This window comes from Chlamydotis macqueenii, chromosome 3 (assembly GCF_036417535.1).
Source record: "Chlamydotis macqueenii isolate bChlMac1 chromosome 3, bChlMac1.mat, whole genome shotgun sequence".
Lineage (NCBI taxonomy): Eukaryota > Metazoa > Chordata > Aves > Otidiformes > Otididae > Chlamydotis > Chlamydotis macqueenii.
In genome coordinates this window covers 83,119,574-83,135,166 of record NC_141558.1, presented here as the reverse complement: position 1 = coordinate 83,135,166, position 15,593 = coordinate 83,119,574, and the positions used below count along the sequence as shown (strand labels likewise).

The 15,593-nt window shown below is 43.0% G+C and overlaps 1 protein-coding gene across 3 annotated transcripts in view; it reads right to left on the bottom strand.

Moving 5' to 3' along the window:
* The window catches only part of SOCS5 (suppressor of cytokine signaling 5), a 34,658-nt gene extending 23,691 nt beyond the window's left edge, over positions 1-10,967 (bottom strand). Inside the window, exon 1 of one of the 3 annotated variants that reach the window (XM_086745449.1) lies at positions 10,888-10,967. The gene's annotated coding sequence lies outside the window, so the exon portion shown is untranslated. Of the gene's footprint in view, positions 1-10,050; positions 10,203-10,575; positions 10,697-10,887 lie in introns of those variants that run through there. The other 2 variants (XM_086745448.1, XM_086745450.1) reach the window with 2 other exon arrangements.
* Positions 10,968-15,593: the final 4,626 nt, after the last annotated feature.

The window sequence follows — 15,593 nt, the reverse complement described above, 5'->3', positions numbered from 1 at the left end:
ACTAGCACCTACTCCTATGTTTGCCCTTGGCAAAAAAAAAAAAAGCTTTTGACTCATTTTTATGTTCAATTAATCCACAGTCACATTCTTCATAGAAAGACTGCTGGAAAAACTCAACTTGCTGGAAACAGTAACTGTAATTACTGACCCCCTTCAAGTCAGCCAAACTTAAATTGCAAAGTAGATTTTTTGGCATTAGAGCTCTAACTTAATGCTACAAAGAAAAGCAAGTCTGTGAGTAACAGAAGAGACCAAGCCCAACATTTGTGAGAACTCAGAAAATGAGATACAAGCAGTGAGTTTACAGGAAAAAAATTAGAACAGACCCTGAACAAGACTAGCCTGCATAACAAAAAGGGCAAAACTATTTCTTTGAACACCTTTTCTGTATCAAACTTTTGTCAAACAAAGCAATATTAAAAGAGAGGAATATAATTTTATCAAATTTCATAGCAATGAACAAATTGTAAACCACAGCTATATGGCATTCTATCTCCTTACATAACAATATTCTTCCTTCCCCATAATTTTTGGGTTTGCTTTACTCACTGCTTTCTGGTATTATAAGGAAAGAGAAAAAAAAAAAAGAGATCTTAGTGCTTCTATATTTCTCTGGAAAACTGAAAATGCCACTGCAGGTCTCCCATTAAGAAACTTGTGTGAAATTATACATGCCTCTGTTGATTAAACTGGCAAATCGAGATTCTTTTCACTTATTACAGCCTTTAAAAGAAAGTACAGGGCTGACGTATTCCTCAACCATGCATAGATATACTATTCATATGCCATGTTAACTTTACTAGCACTGAGATGGCTTATGGTACAAAATTGATTCATCTCTCATATTCATGAGACGTAGAATTCATAAGCTATGTAGATCTTTTGTCGTCTTTGTTTCTACTACTATGTAGTCAAAATAGGTAATTTGCATAAATGAAACAAAACATGATTTCATCACATGATAATTTTTGAGCCTATAAGCAAGAACTTACAGGACTAAGATCAAAGTCCTTTATATCTTAAGAACCACTTACAAAAATAGGTACAACTGCAACTCTTCAGCTTACCTATTGTCATCTATAATGCTCAGAGAGAATATTTTCTACCCAAATAAACCAACTGTATTGCTGAAAACAAGGCTGGAAAGTTCCTCTGGAGCTCACTACCAACAAATATTTCCAAATAATCAAATATATAGCCTCAAAAAGACAACTAATGATATATTACTATGCTAGATTTTTTCCATCCTTAAAATTATGATCAAAACTACTTGTAAAAAAAAAAAAAAAGCTAAACAACACTCACTATAAAAAAAATACAACATCAATCAATAGATGTGGGGAAGAGATGAACCCAAACAATGCACAAAACCAGGGAGATTTCAAACTTTCAGACCACTTACGAGTTAGTCCCTAGAATGCTAGGCTTTCAGATCTAGTTCTGGAAACAAGTATAAGTTTAATCAACAAAGAGTCAGTTTTGCCTGAATTATAGAAATTTCTACAGTCTACAGTAGAACAAAGTGTTTTTCCAAAACCACATGCCATACTGAAACTCAGTCCAAACCTCAGTCTAAAATACAAGAGGTCTACTACTTTTCAGACAAAAATTACTCTACTAGTCTGGACCTTAAGGCCTCTAACCTTGTTTATTCTGTTCACAACTGTTAGACAAATATCAAAATAGAAAACTTGTTCAATGCAGTGGTCATCAGTAATCCACACAAGAAACCGAGCTATAGATGACTGTAATTACTCAATAGTTTTGAATTTTAGTCATATTCCTTCTGACAAAAACACTGAAAATCCTTTAACAGATGCTTCACTCCCAAAGGAGTTTAAGAAAACAAAACCATGTCATATGCATGTAAGGACCAACAGTTCTACCGAAAAAAATACTAAATCCTCTAACAGATGCTTCAGACCTCAAGGAATTTGAGAGAACAAAACCGTATCATCTGCACATGAGAACAGACACCGGTCAACCCAGATTCTTGAGGCAAAGCAGTTTTCTCACTTCTTATATAGCATGACCGTTTCAGCATTATAAAAATCAAAACTTCTGACAGATTCCCAGATTTTCTCTTTTTAGTTCCAATAAAAGGAAACAGTAGATCAGCAGGTCAATGTGAAAGAGTCTTTGTATTCATTCCAATACATTTTGTTAGAATACAATTCAGTGGGCGGTAAAAATACCTCTATAACATAGACTGCCATGTGGATTTGTTGAACATGTAAACATTTTAATTGAGACATGAAAGTACCACAGAAGACCATAAGCAAAGTTATTTTGGAATTGTCATACTGGAGGACTAGATGTTAAGTTATCTTTATAATAAAGAACAACAACAACAACAAAAAAAAGACTTTTCATTCTCAAAGTAACTGAATAAGAACTAGAAAAACAAATATTTCTACAATTTCAGCAGTGCACAGTATGTTAAGATTCCACAATTAATGTAGATTTTCTCAAAACGTTCATTTCGAACATTCTCTTCTAAAGATAACTAACTCGTCAAAAGAAACCAACAATCACAATGTCATAATCCAAGATGGAACAGAATTTTGTTAATTGCCAAACCAGGCTAAAAGCTAATAATCTTAGCAAATACTAACAGACAATGCACTCCTGAAGTACAGTAATGGGATGTAATGCAAGAACAGCCCAGACCAAAGGGTACACCTAGTAGAAAACCTGTCTGGCCAATACATGCTGCTCAGCAAACAATACAAGAACACGTGAACTATTTATTAACGCCTGCGTGATAGCCTCTCCCAGAGCCAGCAGTTTGCAGTTCAGGGCCTTAAATCCAGATGTAGCACTTTTGCATTATACAAGATTATATTAACAGAAATTTTAGTCTCATAATCTGTATCTAAATTATTACATATTATTTGTCTCACATCTGGAAGAACCCAAGGTCCTGTTGTCAAATTTCTTGCTTCAATAAATAAGGCATCCAGATCTTAAGGACAATAATTATAAGGAACTTCTTCAGTAGATAGACCTCATACATTTTTGAAGATAAAGCTGGTCTAATACTGAAATTTTAAATCCAATTTATATCCAAATGTACCCAGCATTGTGACAATCTGCATTAAGCCCTAGACTTACTAAAAATAAATAAGCAAATACATAAGAATAAAGCAAAATCAAAGATCATGTTTATTTCCGAAGTTTTAAAGAATGTCAAATGTCCAAAGGAGTTAAGCCACTGTCGAGAACTTGCAGAAATATCCAGTGAGATCTTGGCAGCGGAAGCTTTGCTCACTGGATTCAACAGACCCTTCTTACACTGAAGGTGTGGCTAGATGAAACAAACTTAGGAGAGAACAAGTCACTGCAGTGCGAACGACAGTGTGAAGGAACGACAACACCATCACGCCTCCGCACCCCCTCGCCCCATCACACACCCCAGCCCACTCTCTCAGGCCAATGCTGGCACTCAGAGTTGGTCTCCCTCAACAAGCCACTACCAACTAACCCAGAAGAGAAAAGAAAGGAGAACATCACAGATTAAACAAACTGGTTGAATAAAAATCAAGAAACTGTGTCAGAGAATCTGAGGACTCCAAGTGCGTAATAACGCAGTTACAGTTTAGGACAGGTCAGACAGAAGCTTTATTAACTACAATCACAGTGAGAACATTGACAGCATCTCTCCTGGTTCTCTGCCAAGCCATCACAGAGACCCAACGCATATACTATTTCAGAAAAAGGAAAAAGGCGAGGAAAACCAATCATTCCAATGTTACCAAAGCCAGGTACCCATCCCTGGGAGGGATGGACTCCTTAAGCCCCTTGCTAAACAGCCACAATTCTAAAGAAGACTCAAGCAGTACATGTGCCAATATGGAGAGATGGCTCTTGGTGGAACCTACAGGAGTGGCACACCCACTTGGTGTTATCCTAGCTCAGAAGTAGGGAGCTGTAAACAGTCACAGACTGTTAACTTTCAGTTGAAAGGAGTGCTCTTTTAGTAAAGATAACCTCTTAGACAGACCTCTCAATCGTAAATATTAGTAATTTTACCACTACAACTCTTTGGTAGCTTAAATATATATAGTTATTTTCCTCTTTCAAGCCATGAGCAAGACCAATGAATGAGAAATTAGATCTACCAAGTCTAAAATACTGCAAGACATGAGTGAATAGGAATTTTAACTTATTAAGTAATTATTTTTTTTTAAATTATTTTGATAAAATTGCCGGTTTAACTACTTATACAGCACATTTGAAGTAATAAACTACAAACCAATTTTAAAGTGCTATTTGTATATTTAATTGAATTCCACTTTCTATCCAAGAGAGGTTTAACATATGTTTAAAAAAAAAAAAGTATGCAATTCACCATTCCCCAACAGGAATGTGAAAATTAAAGATCTAAGAAAGTAAAGCATCTACTAAGCAGTATAAGTGTTTAACCAAATCTATCACAAATATTCCAGTCAACTGAAGATTAAAGATAATTTGCAGTCTAAAATTAATTCACTTTATCCATATGCTACTTCAAAAAAAGAAAAAAAAAAAAAAGACCTCTTATTGCACTAGTGGAATGACTAAAATACTTCCTTCCTCAAAGAGGCCAAATGTAAAAGCTCTCTAAAAACAAAGTTTAGTAATGGGTACTTTTTCCATAAGCGAGTCAGTCAGTAAATCAGACTCTGCTGCACAGGCCTTACTGCAAAACCAAAAACCTAAGGTACAGAGGCAGAGTATATAGTCAGGAATAAAAACAGACGTACCTACGCAGACATAATTCAAGGTATCGGAAGGCAGAGACATTTTGGAGATGGAAGTCTTTTGTTCAAGTTCTTTTCAAGAAACATGGTATTTTCAGGTCTGACCTATTAAACATGTTCATCCTCAGCTAGCCAAGTGTCATGAAGAAAATTAAGTCAAACTGGTATAAGCAATCAACATAACCTACGTTTTTGTCATTAAAACCCCGATAGTCTAAGATATCTTGATCAGTTTTTATCACAATCTTGATCAAGCCTAATTCATTCAACTGCAGCCCTAGAGTCTCTGCTAGCAGACTAGACGCAGAAGGTGCTAAGTGCCAGACCTTTTTATCCCAGAATTACAACTCTTAATCCTATGATTGACATTTGGGCCTTGAGCAATGAGGCCCAAATGATTTAATCTGGGAGCCAGGCTGACTGTTGAATTACTATCAGAATTCACTCTGCTGAGGAAGAATAAAAACGTTAACAGATTCAGCATTACAGAAAAACTGTTTTTGATTGCTTCTACTGTACTTAAATTTTTAACTATTCTTTCAAATTTCACCTCTGTAAATATACTCCCATCAGAAGTCACTGAAGCACTTCCAAACACTGTAAAAGCTTCTGCCTGTAAGAAGCTGGTGCTCGCCATACTTACTGCCATAGGCACAGCAATGCAACAACATTCTAAGAACACTCCATGCATCTTCAACAACAGTGAGAATCTAAAACCCTTGAGTTTACAAGACCTTATGCACTGCACTGAAGTTTTTCTTATTCTGCTGCAGCAAAAAGAAAAGCAAATTTCTGACCTCTTCAATTCTTCAACTACTGTAGAGACCCAAACTTTCACAAGCAAGGACTACAGGTTTAAATACTTCAGCTGAAAACCCAGTACATAATGAAGTAGTATCCTGCTAGCCAGGAACACACCGTATATGGCCAGATAAAGAAAATACTTCAGAGTCCTCAAGAAGCATTACTTATCTGGGCAGCCTCCATCTCCCCCTCCTTCTTATCCCAATCTTTCAAAGATAGGCTTTAAATGTTTTGCAGCTGTCCAACATTAAGGCTGAAGAATTCAACAACCACAGCTCTGTAAAAGCACTGGGTGAAAAGCAACTACCACGTTATCCAGGAATTCAGGACCAGTTACAGATCCAGAAGAGGTTCCTGACTGCAAACTTCTTTAACAAAATCTGGATAGGGTCCCAAGAGCAGATAAACCTGTAAAATTATTCTTTCTTCCTTCCAGATAATTCTTCAAAGGAGTTTCTACCACATAAACTAGTGCAGACTGTGCATAACTACATCAAGTTTTAGCCAACCTCTATCACAGCCAAAAATATCAACCACCACCACTGCACACATTTTCTTACTGAGATTTTCAGAAGGTCTGCATAATCTTATAACCATGAAGTTAGTGAGCCATTTCATATTTCCTGAAACTAAACTGCACATTAGATGATTCACCAATTAGAGTATTCATGAAGCTTTAAAAAGCAATCAAAATTTCATTTTTGTTGAAAAATTTAACAGAGATGTCCAGCTGTATGCATGGAGAGAGCATGTGGGCTTTTCTCCTTTATTTAACTTAACTAACAGCTATGTTAGCTGGTGAAAAATATTCAGTGTGTCAGAGTTAATTTATAGAGCTGACAAAGTATAAGGCCTCCAGAAGGTATAGCATACATTTACTAAACTTTAAATACAATATTTTAACTAGATATAGCTCAAAGATTAAAATAAGCTGTCCAATAACCAAACCACACAAATACATAGCATTTCAGGGCACTGCTTATTTAATGGAGCAATTCCATGGGGTTTTTTTCAAATTAATGCACAGATTAACAGTATCAGAAAAGCTGATAATCCTTCTGACCTCAAACTCCATAAATCAAAATGCTTCTTTTTTTTTTTTTAAACTAGATAGACATCTCTAGAAGACAGCAGGCATCACAATACAGTGCAGGCCACGATCAGAGGAGGGGAGGCACTGCACGTTGCTCAACACAACCAAACCTTGCAGCCTTAATGAAGCCTCTAGGCATAAATACCACAACAGAATACCGAGCGCTTATTTCCCCGTAAGGTTGAAGAAACCATGAAGCACAGCTCTTGAGGAAATAAGAGGCAAGGAAATCAGCCTAAAACAGATAGCTACACAAGAGCTACTTAACTAGCCAGCCTATTCCAATATTTTGGAATAGGAATCAATATTTTAGGAGTTTATGGTGAAGCCTTTACATCAAAAGTTCTTTCTTTCATTCTACAAAGTGAGGAATGTACCTTTTAGTGAAGAAAAAGGTATCCTGGTTAGATTTTACATTTGTTTTCACTATTTGTAGCAGAAAATGAAACACTACTACTTTAACTAAATTTTAAGAACAGATATACCTATTGTATGAAAGTTACATGGAGTCATCTGAATCTACCAAAAAAAAAAAAAAAATTGAGCTATTTAGCAACAGGCTATCACAGTACAAGGTGATTTAAAACTATTAACAGCAATGATCAGTATCCTTTGATTAGACTAAAATACATCTCTTACTTAACTTTAAACATAATGAATGAGACCAGAAAAATGCATGTTATACCATCTTGGGTCATTAGTCCATCATGAAAACACGTGAATTGCCACATCAAATTTGATGAACAGTAACTCTCTAGAACCTTACTGCAGAGTGACAGGTTTCACATGTTTCATAGAAGATTTAAAAAAAACCCCTTTCTAATAGAACACAGTTGATTTCTAATCCCTTCCATCTGCTCTCTCTTTCTTAGATGTACCTGCCATCATTAAAAGAGTAATAGAAGAAAAAAATCTAGATATTCCTCCAAGGACTAATCCAGTAATTTTTCCCGTGCTCTCATACATACGAAGTCATATCAAGCTACTGCATGCTACCCAGCACGCATTCTGAATTCACTAGCTGGCTGTATCACTAATGCAATTCTGAAACCAGAGTAGATGCAAGACATTTAGACCAACAAGAAAATCAGAACATATTTCAGCCCCTCAGTCCATCAGGTCTCAAAATTGTTTTGTTTTGTCCTTTTTGTAGTTTTCTTTGGACTGACAATGCACCCTGGAAGTATACCTAATTCATTCTGCCATAGTTATTAACGTACAAAACCCACAAAGAGACAAACCTGTTCAAACAGAGACCCTATTGCTAAGGCTACTGCTTTGAGGGCAAGTCCACTTGAATACTTTGGTTTACAGACTGAAAACTGAATGAATTAAGCGGTTGTTAACTTGGAAACTTGCCTTCTTTCAATATCGTACTGTAGCAACCTCATCACCAACTGGAGATATTCAAGGTAACAGGGGTTATGTTCAGGCTCAGGGTTGCATGACATCTTCAGCAGGAAGCCTTTAATTGCACAAGTCTGCACGACACGAGATCTTGAGGTGTGCGAACCACACCTTAAGAATTCCATGGATGTAAGACAGTTTAACTACAAAATTACCCTAAAGTCACCTGTGCGTACAGTGGCCCATGAGAGATTTGAACTCCGAAGAAAAATTTCTAAGTGAGTAAGGCAAACTGCATTTGAGTGCTCTGATGTACTCCATGGTCATCACCTAGCGACAGAACCCTAACTTCCCTTCCTGAAATGGACTTATGAAAGGACATTCCATCCTCCTCAATAATTCAGTGAACTCAAAACTTCTAGTGCCCATAAATTACAATTTCCATGTTGCACAAATACACTTTGTGGGGTCAAGTGGGACTAAAAAGTCCCATTACTTACTTTTGTAAGAGTACTGTATCTTGGAGTAACATCCGTAAACTAAAGTTAATCATATTTACGTGAAAGGAAGTTAGGAATTACACTCTTATTGTATAATCCCATAATAAAAATAAAAGCACTTCTAGAAAGGGACATTAAGATACTGATTCTGTAAAGATGGTCACACTAAAGGGTCCAGGAACTGAACAATCTCCTTCCAGTACTAGGTCCTAACTCATATGATCCTAACAAAATTATTAAAGCAAAACTACTCTAAAGCTACATTTTTAATGATAATGCACTTAAAACCTAGTAAAATCTTACTCTGTTAGTTGCAGCCACAGAAGGGTCTTTTTTGCCATTCACCCAGATGGGGGGCAGGGAGGGGGGAAGTGCCCTGAAATGCAATTGCTCATCTCTAAGTGAATTTTAAATTTAAAAAATAATTACACAAAAGATGTTAAGATAAAGTAAAAACTCAAGAAAACAGAACACTCAAATGTATTTGAGGCATCTGAAGTGTTTAGATAGCTATGAAAATGCGGCTTAGCCTCCTGCACAATGTTTTAAAGCCAGGAAAAAACCTCTCAAGACTTTCACTCTCATCCTGATATCCAACACACGTATTTAGTTCACCTGTCTTCTGAAGGAGGTGGATCAATTTAAAGGGAGATCCAGCCAACTTCTGTGCAAATTTATGGAACATAATTATTTTTAAGTAAGGTTATATAAATGCAAGCTTTAGTAGTACTATTCATTCATGTAATCTCCCTGCAAATAGTTCACTTGGGCCACATCTATCCCCAAAATATTTTCTTGTTATAGGAGTATAGTACAGCAACAAAAGCACTCCTGAAGTTGTTGCAATTTATGTGAGAAAAGCTGTACCTTTACCAAACTTGGCAATGGCACAAACCATAATGGAATTCACTCCAGTGGAAAAGCACAGTATTTTTCATAATAAGGTTTGCATGGCACAGTCAGGGATCACACCTCACACGATGGGATACAATACCTCATATGACAATTAGCATAAAATTTACAGTTCATAGAAACATTGTAGAAAACTTTGACAAGCTTTACAGAAGGCAGGAGGGAAAAAAAAAAAAAAAAAAAGAGGAAAGAAGCATTCTGAAAGTGCTCAGGGAATGGAAGCATAACTGTCGTACATCCTGTGTTCATAAGAATACATGCTCAGATGAGACACAAACCTGATAAAACACACATATCAGATTCAGAAGTGTATTGCACGGGATTAAGCTATTGTGGTTCAGTGTAAGTATTGAATTACAAAGTTAAGAGCAGCAGACATAACACGATTTACTGCTCCTACAATTCCAAGAAACCATTCATAACTTTGTGTTAGATGCATATAAAGACGATTTCCAAACTTTTGGGAGTGCTCATGAGGGAAGCAGCCTGATGCTGAACGCACCAGCCCTCCACCGTAGGTTGTGCGCCCCGAAGACTCTTTAACGGCAATTTTGCAAAGGTGATTTCCACACGGAGAAACACGCGTGTAAACTCAACTACAGGCGCCCGCCGACCAAACCCCCCGGGCTCCTACCCCAGCTTCAGGACTGACCTGGGAGCCCAGCGGGAGCAGCGGCCCGGCGCTGCCGCCCCGCCAGCTGCCCGACACGGGGCAGCCCCGACCGACCGCCTCCGGGTGCCGGCACCGGATTCACCTGGGGCGGGTTTAACCCTCAGCCCCTCTCCAGGCTTCGCTGCAAACGCCAGCCCCGGCTTCCCCCGCCTCTCTCAGGAGGGTGTCCGGGACCGAACGGAGCTGTCGTCCCCTCCCCGCCCCCCGGCCGGCCTTTTCCCCTGCCGGCACCCCGCCGCGCCCCGGCCCTGCCGAGCCCCGCGGCCGAGCCCTCCCCCTCCCGCTCGCTCGGCCCCGTCCCTTCCCCCGGCTCCCTCGGGCGCTGGCTGCCCGCGGCCGGGAGACGGCGGCAGCTCCCCGCCTCCCTCACGGAGCCGCGGCCTCAGCGGGCAGCAGCGGGGCCGGAGCCGGGGCCGTGGCTGAGAGCGGCTGCCTCTCGCCGCCGGGGGGCGAACGGCGCAGGTCCCGTCCGCCGAGCCCGAGCCCCGACCGGGAGGCACCTACCGCTGCGCCGCGGCGGGGACAGCGACGCCTCAGCCCCGTCCCGGCGGCCCCAACGGCCGCAGCATCCTCCGCCGCCCCGCCCGGGCCCGCCGCTTGCCGCTAGGCGCGGACAGAACGATCCGGTAAAGCCCCCTCCCCAGCCCCCCTCCGCCGAATGGAAAATAGTTCCCCGGGCCCTGGAGCAGAGAGAGCGGGAGCGACACCTCGCTAGCCAATGAGAGCGGGTCTGGCCCTCTGCAGCGCCAATGGGAGCGGCAGGATGCCTGAGGCGGGGCTTCGTCCAGCCTACCGAGCCGCAGCGTTCGGACTGACCCGCTAGGATGTGTCCGGCAAGCCTCCGTTGGCGACCATCTTGGAGCCGGGCACGATGCCCAATGTGGGAAGGGGCTCGCCGGCGGCCATTTTGGGTTCGGGCGAGGGGCTCGGGGCGGGGCTGGGTCACGTGGCGGGGGCCGACGGGAGGAAGCGACGGAGGAGGGGGAAGTGGCGACCGCCGGTGGGGCGGGGCGGGGGGCGGTGGCTTAGCCCGGCCCGGCCCGGCCCGGCCCGGCCCCGGTAGGTTGGAGCGAGGCTGGGCTGCCAGGGCCTGGCAGAAATTCGGCCATGACACTCGGCGTCAGAGTAGGAGTGGCGGTGGCCTCCTCCGGAGCGGGGGCCGAGAGGCTCCCCGCGGGTGCTGGTTAAGATGTAGCCGGCCGGCCTGGCCATGCGGGACAGCCCCACGAAGACAGTCCCTCGCCCGGCCTCCGAAATCCCGCCGAGCGCGGGCCCGGGACGGAGCTCAGCCGCCCCCGCCAGCAGGCTGGGGGAGCCCGGCTGCCCGGGCCCGGCAGTGGTGCAGGCCCCGGCTCTGCTCCCTGCCGCACGTCCGCTCGCCCTTAAAAACTTTTTGAGAAGTGTTCAGAGGAGCTCCCCAACGCGGTCTGAGTGCATATTTTAAAAATTTTTTTAAAGGGATGGCTGCCTGGCTGACATACCTGTGCTGGCAGCTGCTCGTTTAGGTAACTCCTCTAGCTGCCCTGGCATTATATGTGAAGAAGTCAAACGGTTCCTCCTAAGCAGCAGGGACTACTAAATGCTTACAAATTGAGACTTGAAGACACGTGGGTATTGCAAATTCACTGCTTGGCTAAAGTACAGATGAAGTACATTGGATCCCATCAGACAAAGGAATCGCTCATTGCTGCATCAGTACAAAAAGACAACTTCGTATTCCAAGTAACAGAGCGCATCCCATCTTCCTGCATCTAGCAGACAAACTGGGACACTACAGTGCGGAAGGTGAACAAGAAGCTCAACATGAGCCAGCAATGTGCGCTTGCAGCCCGGAAAGCCAACCGCATCCTGGGCTGCACCAAAAGAAGCATGGCCAGCAGGTCAAGGGAGGTGATTCTCCCCCTCCACTCCACTCTCATGAGACCCCCACCTGGAGTACTGTGTCCAGCTCTTGAGCCTCCAACAGAAGAAGGATGTGGACCTGTTGGAACAAGTCCAGAGGAGGGCCATGAAAATGATCAGAAGGCTGGAGACCTCTCCTATAAGCACAGGCTGAGAGAGTTTGGGTTGTTCAGCCTGGAGAAGAGAAGACATTTTAGCGGCTGTCCAGTACCTAAAGAGGGCTTATAAAAAAGATGGGAACAAATTTTTTAGCAGGACCTGTTGTGATAGGACGAGGGGTATTGGTTTTAAAATAGAAGGAATCAAATTCAGACTGGACATAAGGAAAAAATTTTTTACAATGAGGGTGGTGGAACACTGGAACAGGTTGCCCAGAGAGGTGGTGGATGCCACATCCCTGGAAACATTCAAGGCCAGGTTGGACGGGGCTCTGAGCAACCTGATCTAGCTGGAGATGTCCCTGCTGTTTGCCGGGGGTTTGAACTAGATGACCTTTAAAGGTCCCTTCCAACCCAAACTATTCTATGATTCTCTGAACGTGAACAGTTAGATGGGAAAAAAAAGTTAGATTAACAGACTCAGAGGGTAGGAGTCAATGGGTTGTACTCTACTGAAAGCCACTAGCAAGTGGAATACTGTAGGAACCCATTCTGTTTGACATCTTTCTCAGTGGCCTGGAGGAGGAGATGGAGTCCATGCTCATCAGGTGTGCAGGTGATGCCAAAGCAGGTGGGGCAGTTGATGTGCTGCAGGACAGAGCTGCCATTCAAAGGGAATAGGCTGGTTGGAGGAATAGCCTGACAGGAAGTCTATGAAATTCAGCAAGGACAAATGCAAGGCAATTCAACAAGTCCAGCACCTGGGAAGACAGAGCCCTCTGCAACAGTACAGTCTGGGGACTGTGGAGCAGCTTTGCAGGAAAGGATGCAGGGTCTTGGTGGTCAGCAAGTTGGCCAGCAGTGTGTCCTGGCAGCAAAGGAGGCCAAGAGGATCCTACCACCAGCTGGGTAGCCAGTATGCCAGGGAAAGTGATTGTCAGTTTCTACTCAGCAACATGGAGAACAGTCTGTCCAGTTTTGGGTCCCCAAATGCAAGGAAGACCTCAACAAACTGTAGCAAGTTCAGTGGAGGCCACCAAGTTGTCCAGGGGAAGCTGCAGCACTTGCCCTGTGAGGAAAGGCTGAGGCCTCATTCAGCATGGAGAAGAGGCAGCTTCAGAATACTTCTGCCTACAGAACACAGCCTAGCATATACATTACCAGCAAAACCCCCAAAGATGAAATAATACACTGTATAAGCAATTTTGCACCTTGGAAGAGGATGAAAAATACAATGAAACATACATAATTGATGTTAGTTGCATTGAAAATGATACTGATGAGGCCAACGTGTGAATTTACATTTCTAGAACAGGGCAGCACTCATGAAGGATTCATGTGCGCCCAGCACAGATGCAGCTAAATTGGCACTTGGCAGTCCCACATAAACAGTACAAGAAAGAATGAGCTAACAAGTAGTAACAACAGGCAAAATAAATATAGAGGCAACATAGCCAAGATCTAGTTAGTGTAACAGCTCCACAAGGGGAAATGCAAAGTCCTGCATCTGGGAGCAACAGCCCCAGGTCCCCGCACATGCTGGGGGCTGACTGGCTAGAAATCAGCTTTACAAAGAAGGACCTGAGGGTCCTGGTAGACACCAAGCTCAACATGAGCCAGCAACGTGCCTTTGCCACAGGGAAGGGTAACTGTATCTTTGGCTGCAGGAGGAGGAACGTTGCCAGCAAGTCGATTGAGGTGATCCTTCCCCTCTATTCTGGTAGAGGTGTGAGGCCACACCTGCAGAACTGTGTCTAGTTCTGGACTCCACAGTACAAGAGAGATACAGAGCTACTGGAGAGTGACCAGCAAAAGGCCACTGAGATCATTAAGGGACTGGGGCGTCTCCTATGAGGAGGGGCTGAGGGAGCTGGGACTGTTTAGCCTAGAGAAGGCTCAGGGGATCTCATCCATGTATATATCTGCAGGGAGGCTATACAGAGGATGGAGCTAGGCTCTTCACAGTGGTGCGCAGTGACAGGAGCAGAGGCAATGGGCACAAACTGAAACAGGATGGCTGAACACCTGCCTGCTGATGGGAAGTGGTGAATGAATTCCTTGTGTGGCTTTGCTTGCGTGCATGGCTTTTGCTTTATCTATGAAGCTGTCTTTATCTCAACCCATGAGTTTTCTCACTTTTACCTTTCCAATTCTCTCCCCCATCCCACTGGGGAGGGAGTGAATGAGCAGCTGTGTGGTTAAACCATGTGCCAGCTGGGGTTAAACCATGGCAATCAGTTACTCAGTACTGACTCCACTTGTATAAAAGTTCCATAAGTCAGTTTTAAACTCAGCCTGTAGGTAGTTTCCCTTTTAAATTACTTCTGTAACAAACTAGCATTCATTTTCATTTCTAGTATGTAGTAAATATTTTTATACTAGATACTTACAAACTTCTCAGAATTATAAACTTTTAGTAACATAAACCTCCAGATTTGCTATATGTCTTCCTATTCATAGAGCACATCGTCTTGATGTTATCATTTTTGTCAGGATTAAGGTTCAGCAACAGTCGTCTTCATCTAATGAAAACACCTGCCATTCTGGTATGCTACTCCAGCAAAGAGTAGTAACTGAATAGAGGGAAATAATCAACTGCTTTGTTCTTACTACTGTATGTTTAATTTTGGGGATCTGATGATAGGATGGAGGAAATGAAAGACAATAGGCTGCTATTGGTTATAAACAATAAGAAAATTTTGTAATACAAGAAGAGCTAGGCTGTAGCCAGAGCGCAGCAGGATGGAGACTGTGCGACTGCTGGTTATCATCCATCCCAGGGCTTCACCAGCCCGACCCGCACAGCTGTGTGATCGACTTAGATTTTGGGAGGAAGCATTGGTGCAAGTGACCAACACTGAGACCTCAAAGCATGATGCTACTTGCTGTGGTATTTTTGTACTCGTGCATTGGTATGGACAACTTAAAGAGCTGTATCAGTAAGACTCAGAAGGATATGAGAAAGCCACGGGCAATTGTGGATGTCCCAAACTATGAGGCTGCAGTGAGTCTATTAGAAGAAATCAGATCACCTTCTTTCTCAGGATGTGCACGCACTCTTGAATCAAAAGCAGTTCTCTGGGGAAACATCTGGGCAATCCCTTTTTTCATAAGGCAATTCATTTTCTTGACGGAGGGCAATGATCCATTCATTGTGGGAGGACAAGGGGACACTGTGAAGAATCAGAGCTTGGAAGAAGGTGATCAGAGGCTGGAAACCAAGCAGGCTGCTACCTCCCATATTGGCCTGCTTTCATCTTTCGATGTTTATTTCCTGGGCGTGCTGCCAGCTCCTGTGTGTGCTGCCAACAATGCAGTGCAGCACTGCTGGGCATGCCACGCACAGTGCCCTCAGCCTGCCGCTCTGGGGTGACACTGCCCACTTTCTGCCCTATCAGCCACCATGGTTGCTTCACCAGTCCTGAGCTACCAGACTAACTGCATTTCCCTAGCCCAGCTCTGCCAGATTGTTGCTTCTCAGTGTGTCCCTGACAGATCCTGATACTGTGTGAAAAATTGCCT